This window comes from Castor canadensis, chromosome 16 (assembly GCF_047511655.1).
Source record: "Castor canadensis chromosome 16, mCasCan1.hap1v2, whole genome shotgun sequence".
NCBI classification, from domain to species: Eukaryota; Metazoa; Chordata; class Mammalia; order Rodentia; family Castoridae; genus Castor; species Castor canadensis.
This window is the reverse complement of record NC_133401.1, coordinates 32,240,877-32,255,892: the sequence shown is the minus strand read 5'-3', so window position 1 is coordinate 32,255,892 and position 15,016 is coordinate 32,240,877. Positions and strand designations below refer to the sequence as shown.

The 15,016-nt window shown below is 41.5% G+C and overlaps 1 non-coding gene and 1 pseudogene across 1 annotated transcript; one reads left to right on the top strand and one right to left on the bottom strand.

Moving 5' to 3' along the window:
• Window positions 1-4,415: 4,415 nt before the first annotated feature.
• On the bottom strand, window positions 4,416-7,698 carry LOC141417924 (vomeronasal type-1 receptor 1-like; annotated as a pseudogene).
• Window positions 7,699-12,320: 4,622 nt separating this feature from the next.
• LOC141418285 (U6 spliceosomal RNA) lies at window positions 12,321-12,422 on the top strand. The gene has a single exon (XR_012442968.1). It is a non-coding gene; the product is annotated as a U6 spliceosomal RNA (small nuclear RNA).
• Window positions 12,423-15,016: the final 2,594 nt, after the last annotated feature.

Here is a 15,016-nt window from a genome sequence, read left to right as displayed (position 1 = left end):
TGTCCATCAAAATTGTAACCACAGCTCTCTTAAGTTTTTGTCATTACAGTTCTGATCCTTCTGGGGCATTCACAGTCAAGTCCATAAAAAATGACTCTAATAAGTGCTTATGTATCAACCAGGTTAACTTTTTAGACATTTGCTTTTGTTGGATTTTGTTTTATATTGTCCTTGTCGAAAACCCCTTGCCTAAGGGCCACTCCTTCTAAGCCTCTTTGTTGCTTAAATTTGGCCAAAAGTGTCTAGTTGGTACTGACTTCCACCTGATTTGCTCATTATTCCCCCCAACCCCTGACATGGGACCAAAAACAAACAAACAAAAACCAGGAAAGAACAAATCCTCACAATGAAGAAAGAAAATGACCAATCAAGAAAGATCTTCAGTTTATAGCCATACCACCCTAAATGTGCCCAATCTCATTTGGTCTCAGAAGTTAAGCAGGATTTGGCCTGATTAGTACTTGGATGGGAGACAAATCTTCAAAAGAGACTGCTCAGAGACAAACAGTTTGGAGACAAGGGGGGAATGCCATCAAAGTTCAAATGGAGTCACACATGCCAAACCTCTCAAAAATAACCAAGGCTGAGAGGACTGAGGAAGTGGTTCTTATACATCTGTGGCTATCTGGCATCAAAGCCACATACAAACTCATATTTTTTAGACAGTGTCTTCTACTTAAATAGAGAAAAATAACTATTTTTACTGGCTCTAAACATGATCTTTAATAGTTAAAGATGGTGGTTTTAACTTTTTCAAAACAACTCATTTTTTGGACATATATACTGATAATATACTGTTGCCATGGTAATTCTACTCAGTTAAAAAAAAAACAAATGATACTATCTGGGTAAAAAAATAAAATGTCCAGCCATTAAAACCCCATTAGAGGGGCCTTTTTGTTGTTGTCTTTTCTATCCCCACTGCTGTTAAAGTAGCAGAGATTGCTCCTTGGATTCACCACAGTCAAGTCAAGCCAGCTTCTCTTGAGTGGGAGTGCATCCCTTATCTGGCTTCACCGTGGAGGATCACCCTCCAGAGCCTAAGTGCCCTCCCTTGGCAGAACTCCACTTCCCAGGAAACAACAGGGGACCAAGAATGGTGGGATAACAGCCAAGCTCTAGTCACCCCAGGAAGCTGACTAATATATGCATGGCTGAAGCTTGAGGAGTCAACTCTACAACAGGACAAATGGACTGTTTTCCACACCAGTTATTTCACTGTAATGTATTGTCACTCCTTGTCTGTATCTGTTGCTGTAGTTCTCACCTTACCCTTTGCCATAACAGGCTTGGCAGAAACCATCTCCACGGACTGGATTTATAAGCTCTCTTCTATCTCTTTTGAGAAGGATACATTATTACTATTTATTGTTACTGATATGGTCTCCCTTTATGGTCCCAGAGCCCTCATCCTGTGACTTATGTATGCATACTACTTGAGCAGGAAGTGTCATCACTAAGACTTTGCTTTTCCATATTTATTATTCCTGTGCAGGCTCTGTCATCAGGTTATACACTCACAAAAATACCACATATCTAGTGTGCTCTTATGGTAATCAGCCTATCTGTTTCAACCCCACTTACCACCCTTGGGAGTAAAGGTTACAGATCTAAGCATCTGCAACCCTGGGAACCTCATCAGTCACACCCAGCTGTGTAGCCATGATAAACCAATATCTATGTTCTTTGATGCATGTGTGGCCATAGACCAAGGTGGGTGTGGAGGTATAGGCTATGGCTGTGGGGGTCTAGCTTCAGAAAGAGCCTATATGTCAAATGATAAGTATATGTGCAAGAGAGTCAACTCTTGGACATGTGATGATTTAGGCTCTTATTATCCCCCTTACTGGAGTTGTGTTTCATGGGCTACATGGCAAAGGACAAAACACACAGCCCTCCTTCACAAGAGGACAGCTGCCCCAAACTGCACTCCTGGTACCTATAATCCTATAAATTTCACTGTACTTAAGCCATCTGATTGGACATGGGGACATATAATTGGTATAAGGATAGATAAAAAGGGCCTTGACCCTAGAACTCTGATGCACCACAAAGTAGTAACTGTTACCCACAAAATTTCCTCATACCAAGTTTCCACTCCCTTTATAATGAAATGAAGAGTAAATTTTCTATCTCTGCAAAAGCTAAAAACTTGTTCTTCTCACTGGCTGAGTCTATAGCTCAGACACTGAAAGTCACTTCATAGTATGTTTGTGGGGGGACCAACATAGGAGACCATTGGCCTTGGGAAGCAAAGACCCACAGGAGCCTTTTAATGAAACTACTTTCCCAAAACACAGGAAAGGCATCTGGCTCCTAAAGACTTCCATCATCAAGAATTACACTGCCCAAGAGACCCAATGTTGAGTAGCTCCTAACCATACAGAACCTCAGCCCCACCCACTTGTCAGCTTCTCTAATTTCAGGAAAGTGTGGAACAATCTTACAGCAAACATAGACTGGCAAACACCCAGGAGGCTATATTGGATCTGTGGGAAGCAAGCTTATACAGTGCTAGTAGCTGGTTGGGTCTTATGTGCTAGGCTCAAGCACTTCCTGCTTCCCCTCAGACAAGGTAAAAAAAAAAACTGGGAGTCCCTATATATAAAGAAAAATTAAATGGACAAAATGGGGTGCCTTACAAATTGACAATTGGAAAGATGATAAGTGGCCTCCTGAGCAAATTATCCAATACTGTGGTCCTGCCACTTGGACAGAAGAAAAGTCCTGGGGCTATTGCACCCCTATATATACTCACCCACATCATCAGGCTACAGGCTGTTGTTAAAATTATAACTAATAAAGCTACAAGGTCTCTAAATTTGCTGGCAAAACAGCCACACAAGTAATGATGCTATAAAAATACAATACTCTAAATCAAGGTGATGCTCTTTGACCCTAGTCAGGTCCGAGCATCAAAGGGGGTAATGATGTAGAAGGGAGGAGGGCCAGAAAAGAAACAGACTGGCTGTGTTCTGATGATACAGGGGAAGAGATGACAAAGCAGAGAGATAAAACTTAAAGAACTGAAACAGGAAAGTCACATAGCACTGGGAAAATGAAATATCCAATGAAGTCCCATGCAGCCACAAGTGGGTTGAGCTTTCCTTTTTGCTTCTGTAACCTGCTTGCAAGGGTACATAAGGTGAGGCCTCTTTGTTCTGGGGACTCAGCCTTTGGACACGAGTCCATTGGGTCTGTGTTGGCACAATAAAACATTGCTTCTGGCTAAGTATGTCCCGTTCTCACCTTGAGATTCCCCCAACAGTATATTCCTTCTATCTAAAATGCTTATAAATCCCAGCCCTGACCTCATTCTGAGCCAATAACTCTTAGTGATATGGTGGCCTCATGTGTGCACTGGTGATTGATGGGAACTTTGTCTTGTGAAATCTACAAATGAAAGTCACAGACAAGAGAGTGAGCAGAAGAGGAGAAGTATATTAAACAAAGATGAAAGGAGAGGAGACACTCCCGCACAGGAGGGGTCTCAGAAAGACTAAGCTACTTGAGGCTCCTTTGTCTATGGGTTTTACAAAGATTCTTATTTCCTGGTTGAAGTAAAACTGGCCACGTCTCTGTGCTATTGGCCCACTCATGGGATGCACATCTGCACCAGCCCATGAGTAGCACAGGGACACTGTGCATGTCTTCCTATCTTCGCCTAATTAGCTCTGTGGTCCGGTGCAACAACTGAGCACCCTAACAGCATAGATCGTGTGCTATTCATGTGCTGTGGCAGTTTCAAGGGTTGGGTAAGCAGTTTCAAGACTCTCCACATCCTGTTTACCTCATTTCTGTTTCTTTGATAAATTTACATTGAGCTCTCCTTGTCCCTGCCCTGCCTGACCAGACTCTACCTCCTAGTTTCCAGTCTCATTAGTGTTCAGTCCCTTTTCTCCCTTGGAAAGTCAATAAAACTTTGCTTCTGCCTCAATTCCCAATGTGAAGTATAGACTTGACCCATAAATGGCTTAAGAAATATGAGATACAAACCAGAGGTGAAATGGTATGTATTGGAAAGAAGAGAGAAATAAAGAAACTCTCCACTTTCTCCTTAATTTATAAAATCTAAAGCAGTCATGCTTTATATATAATATATATTATATATATTATATATATATAATAATATATAAATATATTATTTGTAGGGAAAAAATTTGGTAGGCACTGGCCCACTGCCATTGATTACTGGAAATGTTTGTCCAAATAAAGATGTGCTATAATTGCAAAGTATACAATGAGTTTCCAAAATTTTATATTTGAAAACAAATTACAACATCTCAATAATGTTATTTTGTGAGACTGTGGATCAAACTCAGGGCCATATGAATGTTTACAAGCACTTAACTACTGAGTTGTAAACCAGCCCTAATAATAATTTTTATATTTAGTGTATATCAAGATAGCGCATAGAATCTATTGTTTTAAGTAATGATTTATTGTTGTAATTAAACAATAATCTATTATTTAAATAATTATACATACATATATTTAATTTATATAACAATGAAGGTCTTACATGTCCATTGACTTGGGCACTGCAAGATACAAACATGAGACCATGGCTGAGCAAGGGCTTCCATATTTTAAGACCACCACACAAATTTATGACCTCCCATTCTCAAGTCTATCTTTTCTAATGTGGGACCAGACAATTGTTATGGATTGAATTGTGTCTCCCCAAAATATATGTTGAAATTCAAAACCCTGGTACCTGTGAATGTGACCTTATTTGGAAATAGGGTGTCTGTTCATGGAACCATATTAAAATGAGGCTATTAAGGCAGGCCCCAATCTGATCTAACTAGTCTATTTATGAGAGGAGGAAGACACAATGGAAGGACAGTGACAGACACTGGAATGGATTCAGCTACAATCCAAGGATTAACATTCACTACCAGAAGCTGAGAACAGGTAGGACAGACCTCATCAAGTCTCAAAGGAAGCATGAATCTGGTAAAATTATTATTTTAAACTCCTAAATTCCAAAACTATAAGAGAATATAATTCTGGCTACACAGAGCTGAGAGAGGAGAAGTGCTAGTGGTCTGACTTTCCTGGGAAGAGTCCACACCCCTTGACTAGGAGTGCCCCATCTTCTTAGCCACACATGCCTGAAGGCACACACCTATCAGACTGACTTTGATGAGAAGAGAGGAAGAGTGTTGTGGTAAAGGGCCACAGAATCCAGCTGTTTTACCAAGATTTAGTAGATTTTCCTAAATAAACATCTTCATTTGTTTTTTGCCCTCCAGTTTTTGGAGAACTTTAATGACTGAAGTGGGGTTTTTTGGGTTCTGTTTTTGTTTTTTGTTTGTGTTTGTGTGTGTGTATGTGTGTGTGTGTGCTGTTGTTGTTGTTGTTGTTGTTTTTGCAGTGTTCAACTGGGGGTTGAACTCAGGGTCTTCACCTTGAGCTATGCCACCAGCCCTATTTTTTGTGAAGGGTTTTTTCAAGATAGGGCCTCCTGGATCTATATGCCCAGGATAGCTTTGAGCCTCTATCCTCCTGATCTCTGCCTCCTGAGTAGCTAGGATTACAGGCAAGAGCCACCAGCACTCAGATGAGGTGTTTTTTACAGTTTTCACCAGTTTTGCCTGTTCTGCTGGGAGGGGTCAACAGTACATTGATTTCACAAGCCACATGGAACCATCAGAGACCCATGGCTTTCAGAAATAGCTCTGATCCATTCTTTAAATGCCATTTTAGAAGCCAAATATTTTTTTTCCTTGTGATTGGTCCTCTTTTTTCAATTCCTGCTGTGCTGGGGATGAATCCAGATCCTCAGTCATGCCAACCAAGTACTCCACACTGAGTCATACCCAAAGCCCAAGACTGTTGTGTTCTTATTTTATTTAAAGCAAGTTTATCCAGAGGCCACCAAGGAGAAAATAAAACATAAGATAGTAGATCTGCATTACAACCTTCAATATGGATTTATCTGAATTCTTCTGTTTGTACACAATTGGAAGCATCTGGGCCCACACCTTCTCTGGTCGCCATGTGGAGAAAATAAAGCCTTTTGATGGGCTCCCCACAAATGAGGGAGGGGTACAAGCACTTTCTCTGCATTTAATATACATCATTCTGGGTGTTAGAAACTCATAAATATCATAACTTTTAGTTCTCCAACTTCTATGTTTTGCCCCCATTTTAAGAGAACCAACGGGAATCTTATTTTGGGACCATACCCAAAAAGGTAGTGAAACCTTGGTCAATTTCAGCTTGTTTTTGTTTTTGTTTTTGCTTCCTGTACAAGAGATGAGAGATTTTTCTCTGCCACACACACTTCTACTGTGATGTGTTCCTTACCCCCGGCCCAAAAGCAATGAGGCCAACTGATCATGGACTGAAACTTCCAAGACTGTGAGCCAAAACAAACTTTTCTCTTTATAAGTTGATTGTCTCAGATTTTTGTTATAATGATGGATGGAAACCGACTAACATAGAATTCTAAAAGCATTCTTTTAAGACTATATTTAGCTTCCTCCTTGTTATACATATAAAGAAAACCATCAGTGTTAAAACATGACAATAAGCTATTATTTCCCCAAACATAGTAAGTTTTTAAAAAGTTGTTTTGCTTCACATATTTCTTTAATAGTCCCTCCTTAACAGACCTGAGAGGTCCTCCACAGCAAGGAAAGATGGATCCACAGGTTTTTACAAAAGTCTGTGGAGGTAAAGGAGGAAGTGAGAGACAGAGACACATGTAGGAGATGAGAAACCTCCAGCTGTAGACCAATGATCATGCTAGACATTCAAGGACCTAAAATCAAGACCCCAGGGCTCTGGAGTTCTGGAGGACAAGAACCAAGGGACTGAGGAAGGGAAAACATGTACCAAGAAACTTTAGAGTGCATTGTAGCCACAAGTAGGAACCAAACAACTTTGTGTCATAAAATACATACATGGAATTGAGAGAGTAAAGGGGGATGAAGCTGGCCACCAAAAGCAGGATGCTGTGGGTGACTTTCATCTCAGGGGAGGTCCTGAGAGTGAGGCTGGAGCTGTGGACATGTTGGACCCTCTGGTGGTGTCTACGCAGGAGACACACCATGTGTATGCTGGCCACAAACATGAGGGTCATAAATAGGGCACCTGGAAATTATAGTGGGATTGCCCACATTACAGACATGGGAACCTCATAATGACAAATGATTTGGTTCCCTGTCCTGGAACTACTGCTGTTTTCCCAGTAGACCCTATAAATATCTGAAAGGGAGAGATGGTATTGACAGCCAAATTGAGGGTCCAGCAGAGGACACAGGAGGAGCCAATGTTTTTGGAGACCCTTTCTCTGAGTACTACTCATACCCCACTCATGGAGCATATTGTGACTGCCTAAAGGTAGCTCAGCAAGCAAGTAATACAGAGTGAAAGATCTCGGGACACCCTGTGGAAGAAAAACAGGACCTGACACCCAGAATCTCCTAGGGCATGTGCCAGTCCCAAGTCTTCCATCACTCCTTGTGCACCTTTGGAGAAAAGAACAACGGAGTTGGCCATAGTCAAGTTGGACAGGATGAGGTCTGCAGGCTTCAGTCTGTGCCTCTTGAGAAATATGGGGCTGTAAATGAATAACAGAAAAGCATTTCCCAGAATACCAGCTCCCACCTGGAGGAGGAACACAGCCTTCAGGACCACATCAACAACAGCCATTTGCACCAAGTCCGTGGAGGCCTGTAGTCTAGGTCACCTCCTAGAAAAGAAAAACAATAACATGGCTATGTTGTATTACAGCTGCCCAGTGAGTCCAGGAGTTTAAGTGACCTTGGACTTCACCATCTGCACTGACTGAAAAAGGGACCCGGGAAAACACAGAGGAACTCCAAGCCCATCAGAATATTTTGTCCCTGTGGATGGCCCTGCCCAATGAGACTCAGGCTTTCTTCTCTGTCTATCTTTATTTACTTCCTACTTAATTCTAAATTCCATGATTGGGGGGAGAAATGACCCAAACATTGTATGCACATATGAATAAAAGAAAAAAAAAGAAACTCCATGATTGGTGATCAGACACCATTTCTTATTTGAGAGGGAGAAACTCATAAATAGGTCATCATAGTGAACCTGTGTCACCCAGCAGGAGCAGAGACAGGGTGGGTGGAAGCTAAGTGGCTGAGCTACAAAGGGAGGAGCCTGAGCCACTGCCAGAAGAAGAAGAGCATGTCTACAACTCCAGCCAAGAAAGTGAAGATGACCACCAAATCCTGCTCCAGTGCAACCAACAAGCTCCTGTTGCATATAAATCCTGTCCCTGTGATTATACACTTATTAATAGGAAACTTCTAAAAATAAAACACTCAGAGAACATCATCTTTTACAGAAGTAAATAACACCATATCTTTGAAAGATTTGCAAATGCTTTTTTATATGAATTTAAACTGGGACACAGGATAGCTAAGGCAAGCAGAGTATCAATTCTGTTTTTGGAGAAGGCTCTGTTAGTGAAAGGTTATCCGATAGTGGTTTGAAAATTTTCATTCTGGGAATCTGAGTCTGAAAAATGAACCCCAAGGGTGGCCCAAGTCTGTTTTAAATGAAGATCAGCTGAGAGTAATGGTGAAAGATAACCCAAAAAAAGCAATCCAAGGCCTTGCTGCAGACTGAGGAGTTTCCACTATAACAATTTCTCGACATCTAGCTGAAAAGGGAAGGTAAAAAATTGGACAAGTCAGTAGGTACCAAACAGTTAAGGGATGATCACAGCTGAGATTATTATAATTTGTAAATGCAAAGACCTGTTTTAGAGAGGACAGTCAGCTTTGACAAAATAATGAATACTTTCTATGGCAACTGAAAGCGTTCTGACTGGATGTTGATGATATTCCCAAACTTTTCTTAAAAACATTCTTACAACCAAAAGGTTTTGATAGTCTGTAGAAAGGATATTTCACTGTTATTTCTTTAACCTAGGTAAAACTAACTAGCATTTTATTGCTAGTAAACTGAAACTATGAATAAAAATTGACCTAGAGCACTCTGGATTGGCTAGCAGACAGGGAGTTATATTTTCTGTGACATTTCAACCACAGACAAAATAAACTACCAGAGCAAACTTAAGTGAATTGTGGTAAGAAATTTTGTCACATTGAACAAAAACAAATAAATATATAAGTCACTATAATAACTAGAAATTCTACAAATATACAAACTTCTGGAGGAAACAAATAATGCCAAAGAATATGTGAAGGTTGTTCAGCATCCATGGCATTTGAATATAGCTGGAGAAGGAAAAGGAGACCGCAGGAGGAAAGAAATACAACAGCATTTTAACCAAGAACACAGGGCAAACAAGGATCCTGATCTTGTGAGATTCTGCTCCTCAGGAAAGGGCCAGCAGCCATCCCCATGTGGGACAGTCTGTTGGATACACATGGCTTGATATTTAAGACTTGGTCTTCAGTATAAAATCAACCATAATAAGTTCCTACACTCTTTCTTTCTTAAAGGATTAAACTAAAATATTCAGGGAAAATTCCTGGCATGTAAAACTCCATTTTGCATTAGACATTTTTATTAACATCATAATTATTACTTTAGTATTAGAACACATTCACCTTGCTTTCAGCTAACTAGAATAATGATTGAATCTGACAATAATTTTAGTCCCATATGTTTTTTTCTTTTTTTTCTCTCAGTGTGTGTGTGTGCAAGTGTGTGTGTTTCTGGTGGGTGTTGTGCCTGCTAGACAAAAGCCCTACCCCTGAGCTAACCCCCAGACCCCAATAAGACCTTATATCCATACACATACTGTAGGTGAATGGAGAGACCATCTCCACTTTGTTTAGAGACTTCATGAGCAGATGATGAAGACATTGAGGGGAAGAAGGAAGTCCACACTATTGTGGGATCCTAGAAGGAAAACTACTTCTTCTAGGGGTGCTGCAACACTTTATAGAAACACAGGACTTTTCACCATCCCACATCATGTCAGTTTGGGAGGCTGAGTTGCTACATATGAACTGTGAACCAGGTTTGGGTGCAATCTCAGGACAGATCAAGCAGCAGCACCACCACCACCCCTGCCAATCTAAATTCAGAGAACAGAGGCTCCAGTGCTGCCTGATGAAGAGAAGTTCTGAAACTCTTCCCTTCCAACAGCCACACACCAGATTTTGTGTCCCATGGTGGCAGTGAGAGCTCAACAAGACAAGTAGAAACAGGATCAAGAATATGAGCAAATGCCCCAAAAAAAACATAAGCAAGGAAATCCCCACAACTTTCTGAAAATTGTCCCTTCAAGATACTCATTATGGGACAGGAACTGTGACTCAATTTGTAGAGCACCTGCCTAGAAAGTATGAGTTCATATCCCAATACCACCAAAATAATTTTTTTAAGTTACTCATCATAATTGGGTGCTGGTGATGCACACCTGTAATCCTAGCTACTTGGGAGGTTGAGATCAAGAGAACTGCAGTTGGAGGCAAGCCTAGGCAAATAGTTTGCAAGACCCCATCTCCAAAATAACCAGAGAAAGTGAAAGAGTTGTAGATTGACTCAGACTGGAGATGCAGTTAAAGAAGAAAAATAAGGAGGTCAGTATAGAAACACACACATACCCATGAACACAATGAGAGAAGTCAGAGTAAGCTTGCATCCAGATTCTCATCTCCTCACTATTTACTGTCAAATGATTTATATAGTAAACTTATTTTATCTACAATTTTCCTGCAGTGTAAATGCTCAGCTTTACATGAGAGGCCTGGAGATAGAGCAGGAGGGTTGAGTAGATTACACAAAGCTACGCATGTGTTGTTGCTGGTGTGGAACTTACCTCAGTCTGCCATCTTGTTCCAGTTTCTCTTCTTCCTCTTTGTGGCCTCATTGTTCAGAAAGTTAGAGAACTATTACTTTTCTTACAGCTGAAATGAGACATACATACACACACACACACACACACACACACACACACACACATACACACACACAAGTCATGAGGAGGAGTTAGGGGCCCTAAATACTAAAGACAAAAACATCACTGCATCCCTGCTACTGAGACCAAGCTGGGGCAGGAGACATTGAAACATAGAACACTTCTCCCTTTCCTCATTGAGAAGACAAATGCAGAGAGACTCTGGGAGGGGTCTGCATTCAGAATGACAGCTCTTGGCATAAGCCTTTACAATCAGCCAAATATACACAGATTGCTTGAGTTGCTGGTATCAGAGTCCCCAACATTCCCTTCCTATCCTCATATGTCCCTGTGACAAGCTCTTCATCCTACACAACCCATAGCAGCCAGTAGTAGCACCTTCCCAGGCATAGCTGGGTGCAGTCTGAGGCTACAGGGACAAGCCCAGCCCTGGGAGCACTCAAAGGCTTACCTCATCTGCTGTAATCACAGGTAGGGAGCAAGGGTCAGAATGTACAGTAAGCATTCAAAGCCACTGGTATAGGGACAGGATTCTGAGCTCACTCCCCAGGTGGCCATCACTGTGTCACTGCAGACACAATGACACTGTCTGCAAGGGGAGTCTGGGGCATTTCCTGGAGGGAAGAAACTCTCAAGGGCCAGGTGCAAGCAGCAATTGCCAGTGATTAAGTAGGAAGCCTGATGAACAGGAAGGACTACTGGGAGCAAACTTCTCTATGCTCCCTGGAGTTGCAGGGGAGGTGCACACCAGAGTGAGGGGAGGCAAGGTGTGCTGGGTGGGGGAGGCAAGGTGTGCTGGGGAGGAGGCAGGAACTCTCCTGATAACTCCCTGAAGTAGGCTCACCATCCCCTCCAGGGGGGCTCAGTTCTCAGTAAGTGTGTAGTCAGGCACAGATTGTCTGAAGAGAAACATCACTACCCCACCCTCACTCCTCCCTAAGGCTCCTTCTCCCTATGAAGTTTCCTGAATTTTGTGTTTGCATTTTGAATTGGTGTGAGAGGTTGGAGACACTGTGAGGCAGTTCCTCCACATCTGTTCTCCATGCCTGAGTTCCATGGCCCAGTCCCTAGTGATACCCTCATGTGCAAAATGCCCTCATTCAAGTGTGACCACTCTGCAAATCATTGACCCTTTCTAAAGCATGGGCCATCTGCAGGATTAAGGCTTTTTAGTTGTGCATTTCCTGTTTCAGCTGCATAGATTTCCTCAGGCCAAATTGACCAGCTCAGCCTGTCCCATGTGCTGTAGTCACCAATTCCAGCCCTACAAAATCTGCTGTTGGGGTAGCTCCAGAGCCATACTCTAACCACCAAGTTGTGAAAACACCAGCTCCCCTCCATCACACTTTGAACTTATACACCATCATCATCTCAACCAACTCAGGATGCCTCACTAAAAATATCACAGCCAGGGTGGACTAGGAAACAAACATGAATGCTTGTTTCAGCAGCACATATACTAAAATTGAAACAATACAGATTAGCATGGCCCCTGTGAAAGGATGACACGCAAATTCGTGAAGCATTCCACATTAAAACAACAACAAACAGAAGCAGTGTTTTGGATTCCACCCAGAATATACTGCATTTGTATCTCTAGGGGGTGGGGACAGGGCATGTACATTTTAGGCAAGTTCCTCAGTGATTCTGATACACAGAAGTAAATGAATTTCCACTCTAAAGGCACATGGAATTGGTAACTGAGCAGAATGGCAGAATGATCCAATCAGGAAACAGTGAACTCTATACGAAACACAGCATGGGTCCCTTGGGGAAAAGGATGTGGACCAACAGAAAAAGACCTCTTGTTTCTCAATGGGAGAAACAAGAAACAAACATATAATGTGTCAGGCAGTGATTATGCTTTGAGGAAAAATAAATATCTAAAAGGCCACTAGGTATTATTTTGGATATAGGGGTCAGAGAAGGCTATGTAGGCAGCAAAGTGAGCTTCACACAGAGACCTGAGTGAAAGACAAATTCCATGAGCTTATGAGGAACAGCACTTAGGCCCTGAGGACAGAGCATGCCTGGAAGGGTGGAGAGCCTGAAAAGTAAACCAGGGCAAGGGGTCAGAGAGCAAGTAAGGTATGCTTGTATACTGGTGATGGAAAGGATAAATCTTATAGGCATTTTTTAAGGGTAGTGTATTTTATTAAAATAAGGAAGATGATAATACCCATGGAAAGTTCTGAGAAGAGTTATCTTGGGTGTCACAGAGGGACAAGGATGGAGGTAGGAAGACACAGCAATGATCCACTCAGAAATAATGGTTCTTGCAGGGGGTGAGTGGTGGAGAGAAGGAGAATATGATTTAAAATGAGACTCAACAGAATGTGCTAATAGATTGGATATGAGGGTAGGGAAGAAAAGTCAAAAGATGAAAAAAGAGAAAAAAATCAAAGATGAAAAAAGAAAAGTCTGCAGTTTAAATCTAGCTGCATAAAGGAAGTTGCCCTTTGCCATTATAGGAAATACTGGGGAGGGTCAGGCTTAGAGAAGGAGAACCAAGAAATCAGTTGTAGGTGTTACTGTGGTTTGACTAGGGCCCTTCCAAAATTCTTAATAGCATTAAGAGGTACAGCCTTTAGGATGTGATTAAACCATGAAGACTATGCACTCATAACTGGAATCAGGTGCCCTTTTAAAAGAGCTTGATGGAAGGAGTTTGTCCAGCTTGCCCTCTTCCTTCCACCATATGAGGTCACCGCATTCCTCCTCTCCTCCGGAAGATACAGCAATAAGGTGCCATCTTGGAAGCAGAGATCATACCTCTGTCAGACAATGAACCTGCCGGTGCCTTGCTCTTGAACTTCTCAGTCTCTAGAAAAGTGAGAAATAAATTTCTGTCCTTTTTAAATTACTCAATTTCAGGTATTATTATGGCAGCACAAATGGACTTAGACAGAAATGTAAACTTTAATAGTCCTCCTGGATATCTAAGTAGAAATGCTGAGTAGACAATACAGGTACAGGTTCCTGGAAGAGGGAGTCTGAGTTGCAGACATAAAGCTTGGAAGCACTCAAAGATTGTACTTAAAGCCATCAATGGGTCAAGATGTGTTCTATTGGGGAATGAGTTTGGATTAAAAAAAAAGAAGTTGAGAAGATGAAGAAGATTCAAGAAAGGCGACTATGAGGGAACCACTGATGAATAAAGAGAAAAAAAATAATCAAGGTAACATAATATCCCTAGGGGTAAGAGAAGAATAAAAGTGAGAAATGAAATGTCAGTGGAAGTGAAAATTGTGTGGAATACTGACCAGTTATGAGTGAAAACCGATTACTAAAAGGAAGGTAACCCTGACATTAGCTGTTCTGGGTGAAGTGTGGGAACCAAGCCTACCTGAGATGGGGTTCGGAGAGACATGGAGACATAATGGAGACCAGAACTCTCCAGTAGAAATATAATGTGAGGTGCACAAGTAACCTGAAATTTGCTAGACCTCCATTAAAAAAGTAAACTGGTGAAATTAAATTTCAATATATATTATTTAACAAAATATAGAAATCATAACATGTAATCAATATAAAATACTGAGATGTTTTATACACTAAAAAAAAAAACAACAAACATTCATTCCTCACAATTTTGAAAACAGCAAAGTTTGCTGTCAGCTGTGTTCCTGGTCAGGGCCTAGTCCTGGCTTACAGAAGGATGCCTTCTTGCTGTAACATTACATGGTAGAGAGAGAAAGATCATCTCTCCCAAGTTTCCCATATAGAAGTGCTAATCCCATGCATGAGGGTTCCACCATAATAACCCAATTACTAGCCCCCACCTTCAAATAATATCACTTTGGGGATAGAACTTCAATATGAATTTTGGCTCACAAAATCCATAATCTGTTCACATACAAATTGCATTCATTCCATTCCAATAGCCCTAATGTTTACTGGGACTGTTGAGATGGAATAGCCCCAATGCCCCTAGTCTCAAACTCCTGGACTCAAGTGATTCTCCTGCTTTAGCCTCCTGAGTAGTTGGAGCTACAGCACATTCTCCCAACTCAAAGAAGAAAGAGGAAGAAGAAAATGAGAAAGCCAAGAAGGAAAAGGAGAAAAAGAAAAATTCTCTATGGCCTGGTTCTCTAGCTTTAGATCCACTGGGAGATGGTCCTGACCCCACCT